Source organism: Muscardinus avellanarius (genome assembly GCF_963383645.1).
Source record: "Muscardinus avellanarius genome assembly, chromosome: X".
NCBI classification, from domain to species: Eukaryota; Metazoa; Chordata; class Mammalia; order Rodentia; family Gliridae; genus Muscardinus; species Muscardinus avellanarius.
In genome coordinates this window covers 8,342,517-8,369,250 of record NC_137792.1, presented here as the reverse complement: position 1 = coordinate 8,369,250, position 26,734 = coordinate 8,342,517, and the positions used below count along the sequence as shown (strand labels likewise).

At 35.4% G+C, this 26,734-nt stretch overlaps 1 protein-coding gene across 2 annotated transcripts in view; it reads right to left on the bottom strand.

The window, feature by feature from the left end:
- Positions 1-26,734, bottom strand: part of GLRA2 (glycine receptor alpha 2) — a gene marked incomplete at both ends in the record, with an annotated part of 207,005 nt that overhangs the window by 44,506 nt on the left and 135,765 nt on the right. The window lies entirely within an intron of this gene.

Sequence of the window (26,734 nt, the reverse complement as noted above, 5' to 3'; positions counted from 1 at the left end):
ATGATAAAGGTTTAAGGTAGGATCAACTATGAGTTGATCATTGCTCAATATACACATGAATCTAAACATGACATTACCATGTGTGAGGCCTTGGGTTCAGTCTTCAGTGCCAAGGAAGAGCAACCTCTTAAACATGTCAATTCAAGTATTCAAATGATTGTAACATTTTGGAAAGAATAAAAGAGAAAAAAGTACATAAGCAATGTTTCCATTCTACTTAGAGGATTCTGAGAAGAGCAGTAAAAGTCCCATGTCCCTCTGGTTTGTGTTCTTGTTCTATTTTTCTCAGTTATAGCCCACCTGCTCAAGTAGCTTTATCCTTTAATGAGAGTAAATTTTAAGTGTCTTCATCACACACAAAAATAAGTATGTGAAGTAATGAATATGTTTAAATAGCTTGATTTAGCCATTTCACAGTATATAGATACATCAAAATATGAAATGTTATCTTTAAGGCATCAAGAGTTTGGTACCAGACAAATGAAACTGTTATGTGAGATTATCAATGTTAATATTGTATAAATTGCTATAATACTAGATGTCAACCACTAAGCCAAGCATGGGAAGGAGGGATGGGGAGGGAATGGGGTGGGGATCGGGTAGGGGCTAACTGGGCGATATGTGCATGTATGTCTACAAAAGTATTTTCTTTATACCACTATAATGTATGAATACATTGCACCAATAAAAAATAAATTAATAAAAAAAATATGTTGTATACCATGACCACATAATTTTTACATGCCAATTAAAAATAAATTCTGTAATGAAATGAGACAAAAATATGAGGTAAAATAGAATGAGAACTATTTAAAAATGCTCACTTCTTTTTTTCCCAAGCACCTAAAACAATCTAATCAAGATAATTCCAAAACTTGGATGAGAAATAAACTATGTATAGCTTTAGGTTCTTCCATAACCAATTTGTAATTTCTATCAATTTATTGATCCAAATGGACATGAAATCAGTTCTAAATTATTTTAAACTCTCACAATTCAGGAATATTCAACCAAAATAAAACATAAGCGATTTAACACAAAAATATCTGATTAAAAAGAAAACTTTTTATTTTTTATAAGTGGAACATATTGAGAGTGGTGTACATTTACATTGTGCTTCATGCCCTTCCCCCTCCACTTCCCTTCCCCCAATAGAGAGTGTCCAGGTTAATCATGTTGTATTTATGCTATTACACATATTCGTATGTAGCTCCTCCATTGGACAACCTCAGCTTTCTTCCTCTCCTATCCTTCCATTCTAGCTTTGCTGAAATTTCCCCTCCATCATCTGGAGTCCCTCTGGTATTCCCACTACTCCCTAGCTTGGGCATATTAGAGAAAACATATGTCCCTTCTCTTTCTGTGCTTAACTCATCTCACTTAACATAATGTTCTCCAGTTCCTTCCATCTTCTTGCAAATGCTATTATTTTATTCTTCTTTATAGCTGAATAGAATCCCATTTTGTTTATTTCCCATAATTTTGCAATCCACTCATCTGTTGATGGAGATCTAGGTTGGTTCCATATTTTGGCTATTACAAACTGTGCTGCTATGAACATGGGTATGCATATGTTAATGAGGTTCTCTGATTTCAACCCCTTTGGAAAGATACCCAGGAGTGGTATAGCCAGATCAAATGGTGGATCTATTCCCAGTTTTCTAAGGAATCTCCACACTGATCTCCATAGTGGGTGAACTACTCTGCACTCCCACCAACAGTGGGAGAATATTATGTTAAGCAATATTAGTCAGCCAACAAAAGTGAAAGGTTGGATGTTCTCCCTCATATGTGGAATCTAGAGAAAAATTGGGACATAGGAGGAAGCCCAGACAAAGATGAAGTAAACTTAGTTGAATGAGGAAGGGAACTTAACTGAGGGAATAAGGAAATAGGGGGAGACTGGAAGAGGGAAACACTTCAATGGACATGATGTACATGCACAAATTTGTTAATGCCAATAACAGTGTCCTGCACAGGAAAGTGGAGAGGGAGAGCGAATGGAGTGGGAACTGGGGAGGACTCAGTGAGTGTGTGTCTGTACGCCTTTATCACTGTGAACTGCATCATGATGTTTGATTAAAATTCACCAGAAAATAAATTAAGAAAAAGGAAGGAAATTTATCTAGGTATATGCATTTTTGTGCTTTATTTTCAATACTCCAAACTATCTACTCTTACCTATAATTGTATAAATTTGACACTACTAAGCGTGTACTAATTGTGAGTTTTTAATTATCTCATTTCTGGAATGTTTTTTCCTTAATAAGCAATAATTTACCTTGCACTTGCTTTTTTGGAGCAATCCCGTTCTGTAATAATAGAATATTACCAAATGCAGCAATACCAGTTATATATTATTCATATTGCCTATAAATGCTTTAAGTCCCAATAATGAGAAGAATTTGTCAATGCCTAAAATATATCCATACTAAGAGTTAAGTTCAATAGAGCTGACCATTATTTCTCCCCTTTCTGGTGTTTATAGTATTTGGTAATTTGTAAACTCATCTTCTTCTGACCATCAGAAGGCCAGGCACTTATTTTCCTTCTTTTATAGTTGCTCATAAACGAATCCTTTCAGTCTCTTAATCATTTTGGTTTCCTCCAATTCACTGACATCTTTCCAGCATTGAAGTGCTGGCCTTAAATGCATTATTCACAGGGATTTAGAGGGTGTTGGGAGACATCTATTACATACGATGTGATGTCCCTTGGTGTTAGTCTCTCAGGACTGAAATTCCTTTTTGGTGCTTTTATCCAGCTCTAATGTCAGATTCTCTCCCTTTGGCTGTTAATCCTTAGATGTTTTTAGCTCACCTCTTTCCATGTCACAGTCTTTTCATGATTCTTGAGCTTACATGATCCCTTCCTGAACTACTTCACTACAGTCTTGCAAGATAGCTTTTGAATGTAATTAATCTCTTACATGCTGTTGTAATTCACTGAATTGGTATCTTTTCAGGCATATTTAATTCAGAAAATTTAGAAACAAATATTTATGATCTACTATGTGGAATTTATTGTACTAGGTACTTTGGGAGGCAGGGAAGAAGATACAAAGATGATGAAGATGCATATTGATTCTTCCAGAACATCACAGATTATACTTCAGGGGATCCTGTTCACACTGTGTCCAGAAAAGTATCATTCACATAGATCAGGGAATTTTAAATCCTGGCCCAAGGATCTATTCTGGCCCAGCACATGTTTTATAAATACTTTTATTGAAACACAGCCATACTTATTTATATGTTGTCTATGGATGCTCTTGTAATAAAATGTCACAGTTGAGATGTAACAGAAACCAAATGGCCCATACAGCTTCTAAACTTCGATATGGTCAATCACAGAAAAATTTTGGCAGCTCCTAACCTAGAATATGGTTTTATCTGGTTTGTCCTGTGGTAGTGCAACACAGTATCCCCTAGTTTAATGCTTAAGAAACCCATAGTCTCCAGGTACGGTGGCACATGCCTGTAATCCCAGTATTTGAGAGGCTGAGATGGGAGGATCACAAGTTTGAAGGCAGCCTCAGTGCCTTAGTGAGACCCTCAGCAATATAGAGTCCCTATATCAAAATTAAAACGAGCCAATCGTGGTGATGCATGTTTGTAATTCCAGCATTTGGGAGGCTGAGACCAGAGAATCACAGTTCATGGACAGCCTCAGCTACTTAGTGAGGCCCTTTGCAAATTAGTGAAACCTTGTTTCAAAATAAAGAATAAAAAATAAGGCATGGGGTGTAGCTCGGAGTTCGAATGCCCCTGGGTTCTACCCCCAGACCAGCAAAAAAAAAAAAAATTAACAACAAAACTAAAAGGGCTGGTAGTGTAGCTCAAATGTAGACTGTCCCTAGGTTCAATCACTATTACCAAAAACAAACAACAACAGAAAAAAGGAGATAGTCATAAGGACATATAACTGACACATGGTGGATGTTTCCACAGGTCACAATGAAGAAAGGATGAAAAAGCTAGCAGACTATGGGAAGGATAGTGTTGACAGAAAACAAATGTATCATTCCTAGATAATGTTGCATTCAATATATGGCTTGAGGAAAGCCAGAGCTTGGATGCAAGCTGTAAAGGCAAAGCCATAAGGACAGAAGAGAATACAGTGGACTTGGAGGTAGTGATCTACCCACTGACTTAGACATGTGGGTTAGGGGATTCATGGTGTTGGGAAAACAGGTTCATGGAAGAGCAAAGGAGACATTGAAAGGCAGGAAGATTGCTTTGGATTTCCAACCACCAATAAAGATAATGATGGTTTTGAAGTGGGATACAGATGTATCAGTCCTTTTGTTGTTGTTAGTATTGTTGTTGTTGTTATTATTATTATTATTATTATTATTAGTAGTAGTAGTAGTAGTAGTAGTACTGGGGATTAAACTACTACTATTAAACTACTACTATAGTAGTACTGGGGATTAAACTCAGGGTCATTCTACCTTTGAGCTAAACACTTAGACCTATTTTATTTTTTATTTTGAAACAGGGTCACATTAAATTACTGTGGATTGGTCTCAATCATGTGATCCTTCTTTCTCAGCTTCCCAAGTATTGGGATTATAGGCATTTGCCTAGCTTTATTTTGTAATTTTGGTGTTGTTTTTATTCTCCAAAAGAAAAAATGATAGAAAAGCAGATATTTTACCCTTCTTACAGAAATTTCCCTCTCCTACTCCTGACATTTTCTACTTCTGCACAGTGCTGGTTGTCTTTCAGGGCCTGTAACATATCTCTGAATCTTTTGTGAGTCCTCTTCTATTTATTGTGTTCATTGAAATTTTCCTCTTCAATGTGTACTCTATTTTCATATTGTCAATGAATTAATCCACTCCTGTAGTTTTTTTTCTTATTTGGATAATAGGAATGGCTTGTGTGTCTCCAACTCCTTAAATTGTCCAAGTTTTCACGAATTCCTTTTCCTCTGACAGTAGAATTGATCTGTCAGTTTAGTTTTATCTACAGTGGGATGTGGCACAAATTGCCCGCAATTCTTCAGATACTCTAAAATCTTCCAAGAGGTCCTTGAGTTTTAACTCTTCTGTAGTCACTTTCAGTATCATTTGTTCAAAATTCAATGTCATAAGATAGAAAAACCCTGGGTCCCTAAAATATCTAGGGCAAACCACTTCATAGTACAGTGTTTTATAAGAAGAAAACATTTATTTAATTTATCCATAAATTTCAGAATTTTGTGTTTCCAAATCCATCTATCAGTGCTGATTTCTCAGGCACACCTGTGAGAATCCTAAAATACCTACAGTTATTATTTGCAAAATACAGCTCATTAAATAATTAAATACTCCTTCCTTCCTCATTCATCTCAGAATATTTATTTTTTCTAGCAACCCTAGTTTTGCCACTGAATCGTTTCTTCCTTTCATCTCTTATATTCAATCTGTTGAATAGACTTAACATTTCTTATGAGTTCACTCTTTTCTTTCCATTCCAAAGAGGGCAGTACAATCCTAGCCACTGAGACTTGGACCTGGTTATTATAACAACTTCGTAACTGGTCCCTCTGCATTTAATTTCTCTTGGTGGCACTTAGTACTTTTCCTTATTTGAGATTAAATTCAAAACACCAATTTCATCTTACATGTGCTTATAAACTACTGTGTCCACCTATTGCAGGCTGATATTTAAGATCCTGCACAGCATGTGTCTGTGTGCCCTAGTTATTCAATCTTATTTCAGTCTTTACTAACACAAACTTTTTACTTTGTTTAAGCAGTTCTCCTAACCCCTGAGGAAGCAAAGTCGATTTCCACCAATGACTCATTGTCTATACCACTGATTACCAAATAAAGGGAAGTAATTTTGCATCCCTCGGGATATTTGACCATGTTTGGAAATAGTTTTGTTTGTCACAGCCATGGGAGATGCTATTGGCATCTAGTAGGTGGAGGTCATAGATGCTACTGAACATCTTATAATGCCCAAGACTGACCCTATCACAAAGACTTAACCAGCACAAATGGCAATAGTTCTAAAGATGATAAACCCTAAGATAGAAAAAACAAACAAATATCTCTGACTTGGTTCTTAGCCAGGGATGATATTCCTCCCAAGGACATTAATCAATGTCTAAATATGTGTTTTGTTGTTCTAACTGGAGAGGAAGGACTTGCTACTTGTTCTAGAGGTAGAGGCCAGGGATGCTGCTAAATTTCCAACAAAGCACAGGATAGCCTTCTATGACAAAGAAGTATCTAATCTCAAATGATAATGGTATTAGACCGAGAAACCCTGACCTACAATTCTCCCAGAATTCAAGTTATTCCTTCATTTTTCTTTACCTATATCTTTCTAGACTATTTTTCCAGGAGAAGCTCAAATTTCATCTTCAAGGTTATGCTTTCACTGCCTATTCTAGCCCACAGTTTTCTCCTACATCTTTAGGATTTGTAAGACACTTGCAGTTAGAATCATTCAGTTTAGTGCTCACTTCATGCATATGTATTTTATCCACCTAGCTGAAGTACAGGATATTTAGGGGATAAAGGTCTTTGGGCATTTAATAAGCATCCTATGAATTTCTGTTGATGGACAAATTTTCCAAGCAATATATAAATTCAGATTCCTAGCCAGGTGTGGAGGCATAAACCTGTAGCCCCATTACTTGGAAGGCTAAGACAGGAGAATTACAGGTTTGAAGCTAGCCTCAACAACTTAGCAAAACCCTCAGCAACAAAGCCAGACCCTGTTTCAAAATTTAAAAATGAGTTAAGATACATTTCACAATCAATTTTTTGTGGCACTGCGAACTGAATTCAAGGGCATACTACCTGTGGGATATACCACAGCCATATGTTTTATTCTGTATTTTTGAAATAGGCCCCCCACTAATTTGCAGAGGGGCTTACTAAGTAACTGGGGTTGGCCAAAAACTTGTAATCCTCCCATCTCAGCCTCCCAAGTGCTGGGATTACAAGCATGAACCACCATGCCTAGCTCATATTCACTGTTTTATATGAAGGGTCATCTACAATAAAAAAACATAAAAGGAGGAAAATTTTAGCTCAGATATTTTAGAGCTGACAGCTGACAACATTCAGATTAATTAGATGTTATTCACTAAGGGACAGAGCACTTATTAATTTTATAACTTTACAACTCATATAGTTTATAAACATATCTGATGGAAAGGTAGAACCTATCAAATTATTTAAGTTTTTGTGATATGAAGTAAACTTTGACCTCTTTTTAGAGGTAGAACCCAGGGGAATTCTATCTCTGAGGTATACCCCCAGTCCTACATTTTTGTTCTTTATTTTGAAACAGGGTCTCACTGAGTTGCAAGGGGCCTCACCAAGTAGCTGAGGCTGTCCGCGAACTGCAATCCTCCCAGGTACTGAGGTTACAAGCACATGCCCGACTCTTTAATCTCTTACTAGAATGTATCAGTTAGATGTTGGAACTCAGCTAGTTGCTTTGTTATTTAAGCATCACATTTACATTGCTTTAGAGTTATTTTCCATTAATGTTTTTTTTTCCAGTACTGTCCTGGCATTTTATTTATTTATTTATTTTGGTAGTACTGGGGTTCCTGGAAACCCTTCTACCTCCGGGCTACACTCCCAGACCTATTTTTATACTTTTTAAAATTTGGAAACAGGGTCTCTTAAGCCAGCGAGGCTTAAGTGGAAAAGCAAGTCATTTATTTATGTTAGTCCTGCACTTTTTTTTCTGTTTATGTTCAGATACTATACAGTTTTCTCAACATGAAGCCAGTTGTTCATAGGTTAAGCCATTTTTATACTCCATATTTATACCCAGTAAAGTTGAATGGTCATCATTGTATAAGGATTCCTTAAAGGGCTATTCAGCTTAAACACCCTCTTTATTCCTCAGGAAAGCAATTCTATGTGACAATGTGCTAACTAAAAGTACATCTACATTTCTAGCTACTAGGCTGACCCCAGAGAGATGTGACATTATTCCAACAGCCAATCAAGGAGTGCTACATATTAATAGGTACTTAAAGAGGCAACATAGAATTAAAAGGGTAATCTCATTTTCTCAGATAATTTTCTTTCTCTCAGTCCAATGAGCTCTCATACTCTCCTGCATGGTTAAAGGTTTAATTATTCTTAAATAATGCCTGCAGACCATTGCTGAAGCAAAATTGAAGCTTTTCTGGTCAATATAATATAATTTTATTTTATCTAATATAGAAATGAAAGATTTTTAATTAACTTTGATTAGCATACTTGTGAAATGAAGGATATATGTTGGCCACTAGAGCCTGAGATGTGTTCTCATTACAGAGAAGAGAAGCCTTTGTTGGCTCTGATCAGTGTTGCTTGTTGAATACAATGGAATCTACCACCACCTTCTCCATTCCCATTTTATGATGGAAAAATAGGCTTATTAAATGCATGTCTAAATCTTATATAGCTACTACTCAACAGGGATGGAAATGATAATTCCAGCTTTGCTTTTCTGTTTTGTCTCTTATCTATACTTAGTCACTATATCATCAGAAAGAAATATAGCGAGTCAGATTAATGTTGGTGCCAAAGATTCATGATGTTGTACATTTTATCTTTATAGTCTCACTGCCAAGTTGCCATTTTTATTACCTAATTAAAGAGCTCACACCTGCTGTTTAATGTTGGAAAGTCAGATTTCTTTGGCAGAGAGGGATAATGGCAGCACTGACTACTTGGACTACTTGGGTTATTATATTATCACTACCCCCACCCCATTTTCTCTTTATGTCTGATATTCTTGCTGTTATCTAGGCAAAGTCATTAAATAAAAATTCTCGTGAAGGTGTTGTTTGCAGAAATAGCCAGTGGGTGGCAGTGCCTCCAAGCCTGGTATCTTTAGGAACCAACTAGTTATAGATGGTTCTGAACAACCTTTGGGGACCAGTTAATTTTGGGGGCATTGGGTGATACATAGGTCCAGTTAGTAGATATTATTTCTGAAGATGACTAAGTTTCTCTCTGTCATGGTTGTCAGGAAACTATTTAGAGTAGCTTGACAAAGCTCACAAATCAGGTAAGTTTTGTGGGAGGAGAGGTACCAGAAGAGTAGGACTGCCAAACCCAGAATACACATGGAAGGCCAGGTGATATCTCATTGTTATAGGTACCATAGGGACACTGCATGAATGCTCCACCAAGTCAAAGCCTTCTCTAAATATAGACATATGAGGAGCTAAGGTGCAGAGAGAATTGCATTGGGAGAAAGGTGAAGAAGCAAGAAATAGTGGAAATATTTCTTGTGCTTATGTCTGTTGCATTTTGTTACATTTCCAGTTAATATGATTAGTGATTTTTAAGAGTCTGCTTCCTGTAACTGTACCTTCAGTGACAAAATAAGTGATAAATATTTCTTCTCTAAAAAGGACAATATTTAGAAAGGAATTGGTGGGGGGGGTCAGTATCAAATTGAGCATTATTGGAAAAGACAGTCTCAGTGAAGACGAGTGCTAACTGGGTTTTCTTAGTCTTAGAAAAACAATTATAAGCTTTTCAGGAATGATGACACAATATGATACTCCACTTAACAGAATGTGTATTGTATTTGTGTGTGTGTGTGTGTGTTTGGTGTGTGTGTGTGTGTGTGTGTGTGTGTGTGTGTGAGAGAGAGAGAGAGAGAGAGAGAGAGAGAGAGAGAGAGAGAGAGATATTGAATAAGATAGTGCCAGATTGTACTTGAATCCTAGCTGAATGACCAATGAACTTGATAAAATTACCTAACCTTTCAGAATCTCAGTTACTTCATATTGAGGTAGGGGCCCAATGAGTCCAGTCCTGTAGGATTATTGAAAGATTGAATAAGACACTTTATGTAAATTGTAGCATGCATTTGGCAGCTCCTAGATCCAAATTCACATTGGTTTGCAAGGGATGAGCTCCCGAAAACATTGCATAATTCAAAACTTGCATAATTCAAGGCAATTTTCCCCAGAGGAATAAATGTAAAGTAGAATCTCTTGTATTTCATGTTCCATGCATGCATTAAGACTTTATTAGTATCTTTATGTTGCTCTATTTTAAATTCACATAATCTAAGTTCACATAAAATGGAACCTCATTGCAGTGATCACTCTTGTATCTCACAAAGGCTGAGAAATTGGTACAAACCAAAAACAAACCACCTCTATCATCAACAAAATGCTCAAAACACACAAATTGATTAATTTTACCAAGTTTATGTGATTAAAAGATGTTTGAGCTGTAAGTCATATTTAATCTGGCTTGATCCCAAGCTCTATGCCTTTTTTATTTGCTGACCCCTAGGGAACCTGCCTTTCTGGATTGAGTCAGAGGAATTATTCACAGACTGTGATTTCACCAGATAACAACAGTGGATATGAGAGAGAGGTGAGAAAGTACATGCAGTGGGAGGAGTAGGGAAGAAATAGCACTGTCATACCTGCAACCATGGAGGTACTCTGATCAGAAATGTTTAAAGATGGCTGATAATCAATTTTGTGAGTATGTGTGAGAAGGGACTGTGAATTTAACCCAGAGGAATTCTACCTCTGAGTTGTACTACCACACCTTTTTTTGTTGTTGTTGTTTTGAAATAGGACTTGCTCAGTTGCTGAGAATCTCTTTAAGTTGCTAAGGCTCATCTTGAACCTGTGATCCTCCTTTCTCAGCCTCCAAAGTAGTGGGATTAGAGGCATCTGTCACCTAAATTGTCTAATCATAGTGTTTGTATTTGTGATCTAAGTCAGCAGTTAGTGCTTCACTTTCTCACGTATTGCTTCTCTTTCTTTATTTACTCCCCAAGCCTACCTTACCCTAGATTAAAATTCTAAATTATGAGCAAGGAAGGAGAGAAGGGGAATTTAATAATATAAGAGTAAACTCAACAACAAAACAACAACAATAATTCAGTCCTATTCTTTAGATTGCTCTAAATAAAATGATTTAGAATGATTGGCAGGGTTTATGGTGATACCAAAGATTGTCTCATGCTTTTCATCTTGTGGCCCCCAGAGAGGAGGCTTGATAGGACGAAGAGTATTGATAAGCTGAGGTGTCTCCATCCCCTGAGCTTAACTTGTTTACTTATGATTTCTAAGTTGGTTCTACCCCCTAGAAGGTGATGAGAAGACCAGATGAGGAAGGGAGCACTGGCTAAACCTTAAGATCTTAACAATTTTGTAACTCAGAACTTTATCAAAGTGTGTGCATGAGTCTCTATAGACTGAATATGAGTAAGTTCTTCATCATACCACAGACTTCACAGATAGTACACCCCCGATGCAAGTCAACTTCTCAAATGACGGCTGGGTATAATGTATAGGGAATGGGCGATTCTAGGCTAAAAATATATGTGGTCTCAGTAAACCAGTTCAACTTTCAGTGATAAAGAAACCATTTTCCCAAGAACACCTGAATTTTGGGATGTCAGGGGAATAGTGAGCCTCCTCCTGGCTCTGAGCTTCCCCGCAGTACACCTAAACCCTTTTATCATTGTGTTGCTACAACATGAAGATGAAAAAAAAAGATTAATTTGTTGGAGGATTGAAGAGTATTTTACAGAGGAGAGCATGAGATATTAATTTTAATTGAGTAGTAGAGTCGGTGGAAGCTGAGAAGTTTTTCTGCCCAGCCTCTGGCCTATGACTTGCTTTAACATCAGCTTTGTGCTTTAAAGTAAGTTTACAGGGGAAGCTGCAGGTCAGTGAGGATGTCTCCATGGGAGCCAACTTGACAGAAACCTTTCCTTCTTAGCATGGAATTCTGGGTACTCAAACCTAGTGCGTTCTAACCTAAAGCTCTTACAGCTAATCGGCTACCTACTGTTTCATACCATGCAAAGTGAAACTGAAATGGAAACCTTCCAGAGTACCATGTAGGGAGAAGAAAACAAGAAAAGGAGCTACAGGTTCATCAGAGGTTGGGAATTAATGTGGTACAAAAGCCTCTGGCTGGGCTGGTGATCTCACTTTTTGTTAGTGTAAATTAACAAAGATCGGGTCTCTACTGTGCCTGTTTCCTGTAGTCTAGCAGCAATTTTGATCCAAGTCAGCTCCATCCCTCTTTCCCTACCACAAAAATCAGAAGCACAAATCACCCTCTAATGGTTACATAGTTACTTGTAATAGATACTAGCCTGCAGGAGTCTGCTAGTAATTAAGAAGAAATTCTACAGCCTCTTGAATAAAATGACATAAATAAATTTGTAGGCTTTTTGAACAAATGAAAAAAGCCATGCCATCAGGAGGAGGTATTATTACTTTTCAATATGGAAGTGTGCAGAATACTTAGAAGATAAATTATAAGTATGAAAAGGTTTGAGTTGGGCTCATTGAACACATCAATTTCTAATATATCTGTTGTATATATCTACTTCAGAGAATTTAGATCCATTTCAGTTTCTTGATAGAACTCAATCCTGTAGGATTACATAAACTAAAAAGAGGAAGCAGGGCTGTGATAGAGTCTTGGCTATGAAAACTTGTTCACATCATTTCACCTATCTGGGCTTCAAGTTCTTCCTTTGGGATAAAAAAAGGGTTCAACTGGTTATTTCTTTACTTTTTTTGGTATGGAGATTGATCCCACAGATATTTTACCCCTGAGAGAAACCCTCAGCCCTTTTAAAATTATTATTTTTTTTATTTTGAAATAAGGTCTTCCTAAGTTGTAGAGGGCCTCACTAAATTGTCCAGGCTGTCCTCAAATCACCTGTGATCCTCCTGTCTCAGCCTCCCAAGTACTCGGATTATAGTTTTGTATAATCATACCTAGTGTCAACTGATCATTTCTAAAGAATCTGGCATTTTAAGATTCTGTAACTGAAGGGAAAGAGAAAGGGATAAGAGAGGAACCTAATTCAATGATGTATGGTGTTCTAGCTTCAAGGTGATCAGAGCTGTGAGTCCTGGTAGTAGCTTTCAGTCATCTACACTACCTGACAACATTCAGTGTTATCTGACACTGTGTATGCATTGCCTGCCACTGTGAACCAAATGGGACTTGCCTAAGATGGTGACTTCCTTGCTTATAAACAAATGGTGCTGATATAAAAAAAATCAAGTATATAATATGCAAGGCAAGCACACTGAGTTTACATGCAGAATCAATGGTCAATTATATAAACCATTGGCAGCTCACTTTTAGCCCTTATTTTTCTGCCTAAAAAATTCTCTAGCACTTTAGTTAATTTTCTCAATATTCATGCAAGGAAACCTATAAAACCAGAAATTCCAGGGGCAACCCTAAACCCAAAGGGATAGATAAAGACTCCACAGTTTTTTTTTTTTATATGGTGGGGCCAACTGTAAGAAAATTCCATACATTTTAGGGAATCGCCAGCAAAATTAAAATCTAGTTACCTTCTCATGGTAACCAACTCAAAAGTACACTTTTTTTCCTTTTTCCATTTCCTGTTTACACTCCATACTCTCCCTTGTCCTTACTGAGGCCAACTCCCAAATAAACTATCTACATTCAAAATATTTGTTATAGGGTCTTCGGTTTACTGAAACAACCCAATCCTCAAGTTAGATCATGGAAGCCTGACACAAAAATAATGCCTGCTACATCATGCATCATTTAGAACCAGGATGGCAAAGAAACCACACCTCTTCTTGAAAATGCCTTTATTATTAGCAAAAATCTTGTATCTGCCTGGTTTTTACATCACTGATAAGAATGAAGTGTTGACACAGTTCAAAAATATCCTGAAGAAGTAAGTACCAAATCAATTTGGAATCTATATGACCCATATAATTTAATACCCATCATTTCCCTTTTTGCTCTGCACAGCTAGTTTCAAGTTTATGAAATTAGAATTGTATAACTGTAACAGAAAGTAGTATTTCCTAATACTATGCAAGAATTATTCAACATATATGAACTCTCTTGGGGTCAGGGAAATAATGAGAGCACTTTGTTTGCAGAAATATCATATAAATAATATTTCTTCAGCTAAGTATGAAGCTCCCTAATAGGACTGAATCATGGTTATATTTTAAGTTTATAATGATATAGACATTACCAAAGTAAAATTACTTCTTTTGGCAGGATATCAATTAAAAATGCTAACAATTAAAAATGTTTAATTACTCTAAAAGATACCTAATGAATCATTACCTTAAATTTCTCCATTGAAAAATGAGGATAATAATTAAGCCTGCCTCCATTTGATAGGTTTCCTGTAAGGATTGAGATGCACATGATTTAATATGTACTGCTTTGATCTAGGCCTAGTACCTTCTAAGTGCTCAGACATCTTAATTCTCTTCATTGTGGTTGAATTGACTTCTTATGCTTTTATAATTTTATTAGAATCAATGCCATGAGTACTGCAAATTAGTTAGATTAATTAATAATTTCATCCAATTTAATATCTTCATTAAAGGTAAATGTGAGAGTCAGTCTCCTGTGACTTCTTCCAGGATAGAAGCACTTAAGAGATTTGGGGCAGCTACTGTATCTTTAAATCAACTCTAGCAGTGGGGGCTAATTTTCCTCCAAAGGTTCTTCTTTCAAAATTACCCTCTGGCCTGAGACAGCTGAATATTACACTTAAATTCTAAGCTATTAATTTTCAGAAAACTGGGAAAAATTATTCTTGTGGAATTTTAGATAAACTGCATTTAAATTCCAGTTTGTATTCTCTTAAATGCCATTATAGATACATTTATGCTTTTATAATTCATAATTTAATTTGATCTCTGCCATAAATTTTTGTTGAGCTTTATACAATGTTATGACTCATGGTGATAATATTGAAGGCATATATTAATGAGTAACATTATGAAAATGTGAATTCTTATATAATATTTTCCAATTTTCTCTAACATTATGAAGTACATTGTCACTGTGAAAAATTTGTATTATATATGTTTCATAGGAAACATCATTCTTTCAAAATTTTAATATATGAACCATCCTATCTCTACATACTAAAGTTATACAGATACCAAGGTCAGGGAGCTTGAGGGATTTTTCCAATGTCAAAGAAATAGTTAAGAGCAAAGGTAGTAGCCAAACATGGTGACTCACGCCTGTAATCTCAGTACTTGGCAGGCTTAGACAGGAGAATCATAGGCTCAAGGCCAACCTCAGGAATGGAGCAAGGCCCTCAGCAACTTAGTAAGACCTTCTTTCAAAATAAAAAATAAAAAGGGCTATGGGTGTAGTTCCAAGGTAGAACACACTCCTGGGTTCAATACTTAGTATGACACACACAAAAGAAAAAAGAAAAAAAAGAGCAAAGGCAGGCCTGGCCTATTTTCTGCCATATTTCAACTGTGACATCATACATTCATTCTAATTTTACCACATGGAATACTTTTATTACTCCTCTATCACCATTTGAAGATTCATTATGGAGTTAATATTTAACTTTCTTGCTCTCATTAATTCTATAATGGTGATTTGGGTCAATTAGAAGAATTTTCTAAAGCTTGATGATAGAACTCCAGAGCTGAGACCACTTTCTAGATCAGCTAATGGAATTCTCAAATTTTTTAAATGAGGAAGCGAAAAGGAAAGATGAAGATTGAATATAGATCCTGGCTATAAACTGATTCCATGCATTATCAGTGCAAAATTAGGTATACAGTTGGATAGGCTATTCAGAAGTTTTATTTAGTTTAGAAGGCTTCCATTTAGGGAGGTACATATGTTTTGAAAAATTGAGCTGGTAGAATCAGTCACAACTCATTGCAAATTATTTTAATGAAACCAATAATCAACTGAGACTAGTCTAATTGACTGGAATTTTAGTTGCAAAATGAAAAAAGAACTTGAGAAAGTTTCTGAACATTGGAACCAGAGCAGTAAATTAAAATGGCAGTGTATTAAGAGATGGCATAGAATTAGGAATGTATAAAATGCTGATGATGAACATTGGCTACTTTGCCATTTTTCCCATTGCATTTGGGTTGATGTGCTGCTTACCAATGTAATTGGCTACCAGTATCTACCTGGGCCTTAAGGAGCTTGTTTGGAAGATTCTCTACTTGTTAGACAATTCCTATATATTCTTAATATTTTTACCTTGTGTCATCCTCCCAGTATACAGCTTTCTTCTCTAAGCAGAATTCTAAAGCAGGGCAAATTACAGAAGTATTCATTCATTCATTTATTAATTCAAGGAATGATTCAGAGGTCCTTCTATATGCAAAAAACTGTCACTATATAAGACATAGTCTCTGTTCTCAGGGAACTTGAATGTATGGACATACTTGTCATACATGAGCAATTTTAGTACAATGCAATAATTAGTTAAATAGGAAATACAGGTGCTAGAGAAGCCTAGAGGGTAGGAGCCCATCTGACATTAGGGTGTGCAAGTTTTGAGAAGATGTCTGAGAAGAAATGTCCAATAAACTGGGACTTGAAGTGAGAGTAAATGGTAGAACTAAAGAACATAATTCTCAACTCTGAAAAAAAGAATATGTTTCAATCCCAAGTACCTAAATAATATTCACAAATATCAACCACATACTATACTGCAAAGATAATAAATTTTGAAAATTGGAAATAATATAGCAAATATTTTCTCATGATAATATAAGTAGAAATAAAGAACAAGAAAAACAAAGTTCAGGATATAAGTTCTTACTCTCTAGGGAAAGTGAACTTCTCTTAATACTTTAATCAAAAAAGAAATATAAACTGAAATTGCATAGTATCTTAAAATAATAAAATGTTTTATATCATGCTTATAAGACCTATCTAGAGCAGTATTTAGAACAAGATCCATATTTTATACTTTTATGGGTACATTGTAGTCTCACTCATAATGTAGTTTACAGTGATAGTGACATATGCACACAGCACTTGGTGGGTTTTTCCCCTCTCTCCTTAGTTTCTCCCTTCCCCATATAGGATATTGAGATTGACATTGGTATTCTCACATATATACATAACATCAGTGGAAGTGATTCCTCCATTGATTCTATCTTTCTTCAACCCCTTCCCTTAGATCAATTCCCTGGCTCCACTGAAATTTCTCCTCCATTATCTGAAATCCTACTGGAATCTCGCTGGCTTCTGCATATGAGAAAAAAAATATATACTCCTTTACTTTCTGTGATCGGTTAATCTCACTTCACAAAATGTTCTCCAGGTCCATATATTTCCCTGAAAATGGCATAATTTTGTTCTTCTTGATTGCTGAGTATAATGCTATTGTGTGTATATCCTTTAATTTTGTGATTCATTCATCTGTTGATAGACACTTAGGTTGATTCCATAATTTGGCTATTTTTAATTGTGCTGCTATAAACATGAATATGCATACATTACTATAATATTCTGATTTCACTTCTTTTGGAAAGATACCAGGAAAGATACTAGCTGGTTCATATTGATGCACATTGATCTCCATAGCAGATATACTAATTTGCAATACCACTAACAGTGTAGAAGAGTTTCTATTTTCCCACAAACTCACAAGCATTTCTTGTTTTTTTTGACTTCTTTATTTTGTATGTGGTATGGGGTATGGAACCCAGGAGCATTCTACCTTTGAGCTATACCCCAGCCCTATTTTTTATTTGTAACTTTAAAACAGTATCTCACTAAGTTTTGGTGGGGGCTTACTACATAGCTGAAGCTGTTCTCAAACACTTGATCCTCCTGTCTCAACCTCTCAACCTCTCATACTGGGATTACAAGCATGAGCAACCATGCCCAGCTGTTGTTTGACTTCTTGGTGATTGCTATTATGATTGGGGTTAGGTGGAATCTTAGAGTAGTTTTGATTTGCATCTCCCTGATTACTAATGATATTGAACATTTCCTCATGTAGTTATCAATTTATCAGTAACAGTAAAATTCACTATAAGAAAATATAATGATTAGTAAAGATAAAGGCAGAAATTAATAATTAGAAAAAAGACAATTAAATGCAATGCAAAACTAACTTTTTAGTTCAAATAAGCTAGTAAGTAGTGAAGAAAGGGAAGATATAGCTATATAAACTAAGAAATGATAATCAGAAAGAACACAGAAAAAGAAAATTAAAAGCCCCACAAAGTGATACTTTGCTTAACTTGGATATTTGAAAACCTAGGAGAATTAGACAGTTTTACTTTAAAATATTATTTACTGAAACTGATTCTAGAAGAGATTATAAAAATCCAGGTAGGATAATTTCCTAGAAGAAATATATTTTTCAAGAGTTACTTTTTAGCATATGATTATGATTTTTTTCATTCTTAGGTAAATTAATATGAAATATTTTAGTAATATATTTTCTTATGGAAGTTACTGCATTCTCAAATACCACTTGCTCATAACATATTATATTTAATGCTTTGGTGAATTGTTTGCTACATAGCATTTTCCTGAGGCTTTTTTGTAGTTATGTTTTATGTTTATGAGTATAATCAGTTTTTGGAAATTTTGGTATCATTGTTGTTTTCATTATGATTTAAACTTTTTCTTTCATTTACTGTGTTATGAAACAGACAAAATAGATCCAAATTATATGCTTTTTTGTCTTTTTCTTCTTGCAGTACTGGGGATGGAACCCAGGGGATTTCTACCTCTGAGCTACATCCCCAGCCCTATTTTGTTTACTATTTATATTGAAACAGGGTCTTACTGTGTTGCAAAGGGCCTCACTAAGTAACTGAGGCTAGCCACAAACTGTGATCCTCCTTTTTCAACCTCTCAAATGCTGGGAATACAAGCGTGCACCACCAAACTTGGTTAGAATTATATGTTCTTTCAAAGTATACTAGAAGTTTCTCTATGAACCCACCTGGGTCAGGAATCTAATACAAGAAAATTATGTGATCATCATCTTATATGCTAAGCAGATATTTATAAGATTCAACCTAGATCAATAATGTTAATTTGGGGGAAATATATACTTTAAAAAAGCCAGAATTATGTTTAATGAGGCTGTCCTCATATAATTACAATTAGTACCAGGAACAAGACAGGAATGTTCACATTAGTATTACCATGCAATGATGTGCTTGAAGTAGATATTAAGAAAATTAAGCAAAATAACTTTACTAGGGTTATAAAATTTAGGAAGGAAATGATAATATAATCATTATGACAGTTTATACAGCAAATTCAAGGGAACCATCTGGGAAATCTATGACATGTGTTAAGGGAATTCAGTTAAGTAATAAAGTATAAAACTAACATGTAGAAATCAGTAACTTTTGTACATATAAATATAATGAAAAACAATTTATTGATGATAGCAATATCAAAAGAATCTTTATGGGTTAACAGTAAATGAGCAAGAATACCAAAGTTGTTTTTAGCAAATGAAAATATATTGTTTGACATCTGGAAGTTCAATATAATATGAGTTTAAATCATTTAATGTGTTAACTTTGTAATTCTAATGTGTTCCTGATAAACCCATAAAATGTTTACATGTTGAGAGAGATATAAACTTAGGAACTGAGCTTATAGAAGAAGTGGTTAGGGAAGACTTTTTAAATATATACTTTTATTGTTGCATTGTAGTCCCACATCATACTATAGTTCAGAGAGAAGACTTTAATAAGGCATTTTATAAGGCCATTTGTGTAAATATATTGCCTATTCAGAAAACTAAAAAAAAAAAAAACCAACTATTTTTGCCTGGTGTGATGGTGCATGCCGGAAATCCTAATACTTGGGAGGCTGAGACAGGAGGATCACTGGTTTGAGGCCAGTCTCAGCAAATGAGCCAGACTATCAGCAACCTAGTAAGACACTATTTCAAAACAAAATATAAAAAAGGGCTTGGAGGTATAGCTTATAATATATATAATATATATGTATGTTATATATAATATATATGTGATATATACATATATGTACATATGCATATATAGTTTTTATAAATCATTTACATTTAAACCTCTAAAGCCTAATAATTTCTCTCATATCATCACGTATACCTGTAATACACTTTTAAAATGAGTTAGCTTAAGTGAATTATTTTGCTCATCTTTCTATATATAATATATAACCTGAAGTTAATTTGAAAAAAATATGAGTCAAGCCTTCTGTAATTCTGAAGTCAGATTATAGCTGTTCCTCTAAATAAAATTATCTTGTTGATGGTGAATTTTCAACACTAGGCTTTTGTATATGTGTGTGTTGATGAGTACGTGTGTTTTGTTCTGTTTCATTAAATCTAAAGAGACAGAGATCTTGTATAATTCCTACTCATTTATCACAAGTCAATAGAAGAAATTATAGTGACAAACGGGAATATTAAGAAAAATATTAAATCTCAGGTGTCCTCACACTTAATTTCTAGTCATATAATTATTCTACTCCCTTTTTAAATATGATCTTAAAATTAAAAATGATAAAATATGTATATTATTATTACATTTATTTAGATAGAGTTGCTCATTTTAACAAGTCATTGGCTTGGGGTATTAACCTCAAAATGATTAGCAATATGTGAAAAATATGCATAATTTTTAGATGTGGATGATATTGACAATTTTTTACTTTTCAATTAAGTTTAATAAAGTTATCTACTAAGCCAGGCATGGTGGCACAAGTTTGTTAAATGTATTTTGGTGCACTGGTAAACATGAAATGGCAAATAATCTGAAAATAGATTTTTGATGAATTGTCCTGTTTCTGGTTAACTTTTTTCTTTTTGGTGGTACTGGGGTTCCTGGAAACCCTTCTACCTCCAAGCTACACTCCCAGACCTACTTTATATTTTTATTTGGAAACAGGTTCTCTTAAGCCAGCAAGGATGACTTTGAACCTGTGCGATACTCCCATCTCCGCCTCCCAAGCATGGGGATTACAAGTGTGCTCCACCACACTCTGCTCTGGTTAACTTTTACAGGTGCTATGAGGTTCTTCTAGAATAAGAATAAGCAAACCTTTTTCTGTAAAAAAAAAAAAAAAACCACATAGAAAATATTTTAGGTTTTATGCACCATACAATTTCTATCATACATGCTTGATCTTTCCTCTGTATTATAAAATCAGCTGCCATAGATATGTGTAAATGAATGAATGAGTGTAATTATGTTCCCAGGAAACTTTATTTACAAAATCAAATAATGGGTTGATTTTGCTCTTGGGAAATAGCTTTTTGACTCCTTCTGTAAAGGACAGAGGGTCCTGAAAGGAGATTGAAGTGATTAGGTAACACTAATGTGGCTAAACTCAAAGGCTTATCTTTATTCAGACTGGATTCAAATTATGGATCTGTATTCATCGACCCTATTCCATTTGGTAAAATAACCCTTTCTGATCCTTAATTTTTCATATGAAACTGGCAAAAACTGAAACATATTATAAGAGTGGTGATGATAAAATGAAAAAAAAATATATGATAAGGGCAAAATCTAAACATAGAGATGGCACTGTCTTCTTGTGTGTGTGTGTATATGTATGTGTTTATGTGTGTGTGTGTGTGTGTGTGTGTGTGTGTGTGTATGGTGTATGTGTGTGTGTAGTACTGGGGATTGTTCCCAGGGATATTCTGTCTCTTAGTTACATCCAAACCCTACTATATTTTAAATTTTAAAACAGGGTCTTGCTAGGTTTCTGAGGCTGGTTTCCAGCCTGAAAACCTCCTGTCCCAGCCTCCCATGTACTGGGATTGCAGGTGAGTACCATGGCACCCAGTTTACTGTTTTATTTTGAGGGAAAGTTTCCTTTGTTATTAGACCTGCTACCTCTGTGATGAAGTGAGTGATTCAGCTTTTCTCCCTGTTATCTATGTAGGACTTCCAAGGAAAAGAAGCTTGAAACATGTAGACTAGTGGAGATAAGGGTCATATCCTGATGCAGCACATGTCTTGGTGTGCTAGAGTTTTTGGAGAGAATTTTCTGGTCTCCAATCACTGGTGGGGAGTGTGCCTCCATCAGTAGTTAGGTGAGAAACATGTCTGACCCTGAGTCCTAGAAAGCCTCTTTCTTTATGACCTCTTTCTTCATGAACCATATGGTTTTTACCTGCCATAGGATGTTATCAATCCATTCTACTTTTTCTAGATTAAAGGATATATAGAACTCCAAAAACATTCAAAGTGATTTTTAACTTGGAGAGGATTTGGAAATAAGGAGAGAAATAAGAATGGAGAGAGCAAAGAAATGAAGCCTGGACTGAGTTCCAAGGAGAGATTTTTTAGAAGTTTCGAAGAAGGATATTGGATGCAGCTCTTAGGTGCTATTGTGAAGGCTAAAGGGATGTGAGTGGGTAGGTAAAGAGGTGGGAAAAGAGAAAGAAGTGATTCTAAGAAGTGTTCCTCTGTGTTATGAATGCAGTTCTCCTTCTGGAGCTTTTAGAGAGAATGCAATAAAGACTAAGCTACAATTTAATTTTAAAGTGTAGGGCTTTGAATAAAACCATTTTATTGCCTGACCAGGAGGGAGGCTGATTTTATAAGGGTTACATAAGGGCACTAAGTGCAGAGTTTGGTACAGCATAAGAACTCCAAATGGTAATTATATAGTCTTTATTGTATTATTTATACCTGATGAGGGGGAGATAAGGGTAAGCTTCATAGAGAATATACTCTTGAGCTGACTTTTGTAAGATAAGTAAGGTGTTTGTCAGGAATATAAGGAGAATGGAACCCAAATTTTTGGTGTTTGAGGCCTGGTTCAGTTGTTTCATGATTTTGGATAAATTATATAATTTCTGTATGACTCAGTTTCCTGTTAGTGAGGATGGCAGTATCTAATGCATAAGGAGGATTAAATTTTGTAGCACATATAAGAGACTTAGAAGAGAGATGAAATGGAATGTTCATTTTGTGTTATTGTTGTTATATTTTGAATATTCAACCTTTACTTCTAAAGCCAAATAACATATGAAAAAGAAGAGACCCATTTAGAATACATCACTAGCATCATCATTTTAATTTATCATCAGTTAGCATCTTTAAGTACTGTTTCTTTGAGGCTGATAGTCTAACTTCAAGAACTTGAAATTAAGACTTCTATAATTTGACACCCTGCTCAATAAAGCAGTAGATGGACTTTGGGAGCTGCACTGTAAAAATAAAATCATGACATCTATTCTAAAAAGTTGACTCAAGAGCAAGGCAGTGACAAACTTAGTGCCATTTATGTTCTTAGCTAGAACCAGAGACTCAGTTTGGAATTAGAGTCATGCCCCAGCACTCAGGATGCCAGACCAAATGATTTGATTTTTCTCCTGATCCTGGCTTTCTGAGAAATTCACAGAGCTTTTTGAGAAAGAGACAAATCAAAAGGGAGGAGATAGAAACACGAACTTTCCTAAATAAACACAAGAGAACAGGAGCAAGTCCGCTGAACTCAAGGAAGAGTACAGAATATCTCTCTATGCATTTTTTTTGGTGGTACTAGGGGTGAAACCCAGGGGCTTTCTACCTCCGGGTATACTCCCAGACCTATTTTATACTTTATTTGGAAACAGAGTCTCACTAAGTTGCTTAGAGCCTCACTAAGTAGCTGAGGCTGGCTTTGAACCTGTGCAATCCTCTTGTCTCAGACTCCCAAGCATGGGGATTATAAGTGTGGGTCACCACACCTGGCTTCTCTATGCATTTGAGAGCAGAGTTCTACATTAAGAATTAGAGAAATTGAGCCAGTTATGATGATATTTTGGGTTTTTGTTACTTTTCTATTACCCCATATATTGGGATCTTTTGCCTGAAGTTGATTTATATTTTCCATACATACTCTAAAACTTCAATAATTTCAAAGTTTTCAAAATATACTTCTTTTCTGCAGGGTGTGGTGGTGCATGCTTGTAATCCCTGCACTTAGGAGGGGGAGACAGGAGGATCGCACAGGTTTGAAGCCAGCCACGCTGGCTTAAGAGACCCTGTTTACTCATTTAAAAAAGTATAAAATAGGTCTGGGAGTGTAGCCTGGAAGTAGAAGGGTTTCCAGGAACCCCAGTACCACCCAAACAAACAAACAAACAAACAAACAAAATATACCTCTTTTGACTTATATTTTTATTTGTGTTTGTTATTCATATCTCTTTTTATAAGTTCTATGAGAATAAGGGCTTTTTAGTGTCTTGATTATTTACCACTATATCCTCAGTGCCCTCAAACAGTTCTTGGAACAGAATAATCTTACATATGTGTCCAATGAATAAATATCTTCACTTACAAGAATGGGAATTCATTCGTATTTGACTAACAAAAAAATATTGACTTCCCAAGGAGTGGTCGGTTCAAAGGCATTGTTTACAAAGCCATGATAAACTCTGATCATTTCTCTCCTGCCTCACTACCTCAGTAACCATGAAAATGTCATTGAATAACCACTGTGTATTAAAAACAATAATAAGGACAATTTGGAAGACCTGCAGAAAATAAAATATGTGCACTAGTCAGTCCTCGAGGATATTCCAGAATACACAACATGTACAGCTAAATTGATTTAAAAAATACCAAATATTGCTTATTCTAGAGAAGTGTGTCTCAGCTGTAGAATGAACTGAATGTGGAATTGAACAAATGTGGAACTTAAAACTAATACCCACATCAGGGTCTAGCCTCAAACAAATTAAATCAGAATTTCTAGGAGTGAGATGCAACATTGCTATTTTTAATTTCTCCATGTGATTAATGTACAATCAGCTTCAAAACCCAGCACTCTACAATAACACATGTAAATATAACATATTCTCATTTGCATCTGGAAGCTAAAAGATCACTTCATAGAAGGAGAGAAAGAAGAGTTGTCACTGGAGGCTAGAAAGTGTAAAAAGGAGGTTCTTGGAGGAAGGTTGGATGCCAGGTGGCAAAATACAGTAGTGATGTTTTCACTGGTGCATATTTGTATCAAAACTCACTACAGCAAAACTTTAAATATGCACAGCATATTGCATGCCAATCATACCTCAAGGTTTTAAGTGTCCTTGTATTTTTCATAAAAATAGTAATATGGGAAGAATAATATGTAGTGCTCTACAGTAGAGAAAAATAATTATAGTTTATAAGTATTATACATTTTAATCATTACATGTAATATATATATACATAGTATTACCATTCTATATGTATAATTATTGTGTTAATTAAAAAGATTAAACAATTCCAAAGCTTTAGCCCATTATGTCTCAATTTATAATTTGGAGAGGAATCACTGGGTAATCTTGTTAAATTGCAGATCATGAAGCAGTAGATCTGGGTGAGGGTCTGAGATCCTGCCTTTCTAACATCCTCCCAACGGATGCCAATGCTGCTTGTTCCCAACTCACACTTTGAGTAGGAGGTCCCAGAGTATAAAAAATGATTTGTGTTCCAAGGCAATATCATTGTATAGTTCAGCAATAAGTATGCAGAAAGAATTTGTAAAACAGAAAGATGCATGGTATAGACTTCATACTTAATAGTGAGGCCCCATTATATTTGCAAATAAATTAAAAAGCAATAATAGTAGAATATTGGGGAGGAATGTAGAGAGTAGATAATAGAGGACTGAGGAAGGGAACAATATAAATAATTTTAAGTTCATATATGAAGTTATCAGTACCTATCTCACTAATGTGTATGGGGAGGGAGAAAAGAAAGGGCAAGTAAGGTTTGAATGAAAATACACCAGTTTCATGTACATGTATGTCTTCATACTTCAAATCTCATTATGATGAATAATTACAATGCACCAATTATAGTATAAAAGGTAAAATGTGTTATTTGAACCAACAAGAAAAATACAATACTGTACAAATATGAGTAGCTCAGCCCAGTGTAAGTACTAGGAGGATATGAAGAGAAGCACTTAGAAAAATAGTTTAAGAGCTGAGATAGTTAAGTACCAAGCTATAGAAACCTTTTTCTAGACCAATTCTGACAATGGGATAAATCTAAGTGTAGTTGAAGAAGGCAACTTTAAGTTCCTTCAGGGAACATGGCCTTCAACGAATCATGTGGGGATTTTGTGCAGGTACCCTTAGTTTGGATTATTTTCATCCAGAATAACAGAGACAGCACATGGGAGTCTGATCTGGGTCATCATCTTTCTCATTCTACAGAAGGAAGGAAATCAGTACTGGTTTAACAAAACTGCACTGATGTCTTTTTCTGGTGTCCTTGTCCAGGGTACAGTAGGGAGAATAGGAACCCACTACTGTGAGTGTGAGAAAGAACCTTCTCTGACGCTCAGCTCAGAGATCCACAGCCCAGCTCTCACCTTGTCTAATTTACTTTTATCCAGCCTCTCCTTAATATAATGGAGCTCAGAGTTCTGGAATTTTACTCAAGTAAGCATTTGCTTCCATCTTTTGAGAATTTTCCAAGTGCAGATAGTCTCTGCTTAGTGTAGATACCACACTTGACTTGTTCTATCCAAATAAACAGCTCTTTCCTCCATTTTCAATACTCCGAAAATCCAAAGTACCCTTCTTTCAGTCCAAAATATTTTAGTATTCATTCTGCTTATGGTACTGGGTCAAAATGTAACTTCAGCAGTGATGGATGCTGATTTCAAAGAGTAAAAATGCATCAGTAATAGAAAGCATGCCCATATCATATATGTGAAGGGTAACACACAGGGAGATCTATAACAAGGTCATCAGAATGACTTTCTGCCCTTTATTTATTTCCAGCAATCCCTTGATTCTGTTTTTGCTCAGTGAAACAGTTCAATGGCTAGATGCCAGCTTTGGGAAAATGTACTAGGCAAAGTTAGTTAAATTCTGTTTTAACTTGGTATCTTAATCAACCTGGGCTGCCATAAGAAAATGTCATGGATTTGTGTGGTTTAAAATAATTTTCCCATAGTTCTGGAAGCTCGAATTTTGAGATCTGTCTGTCAGCATGGTCAGGTTCTGGTGAAGGATTC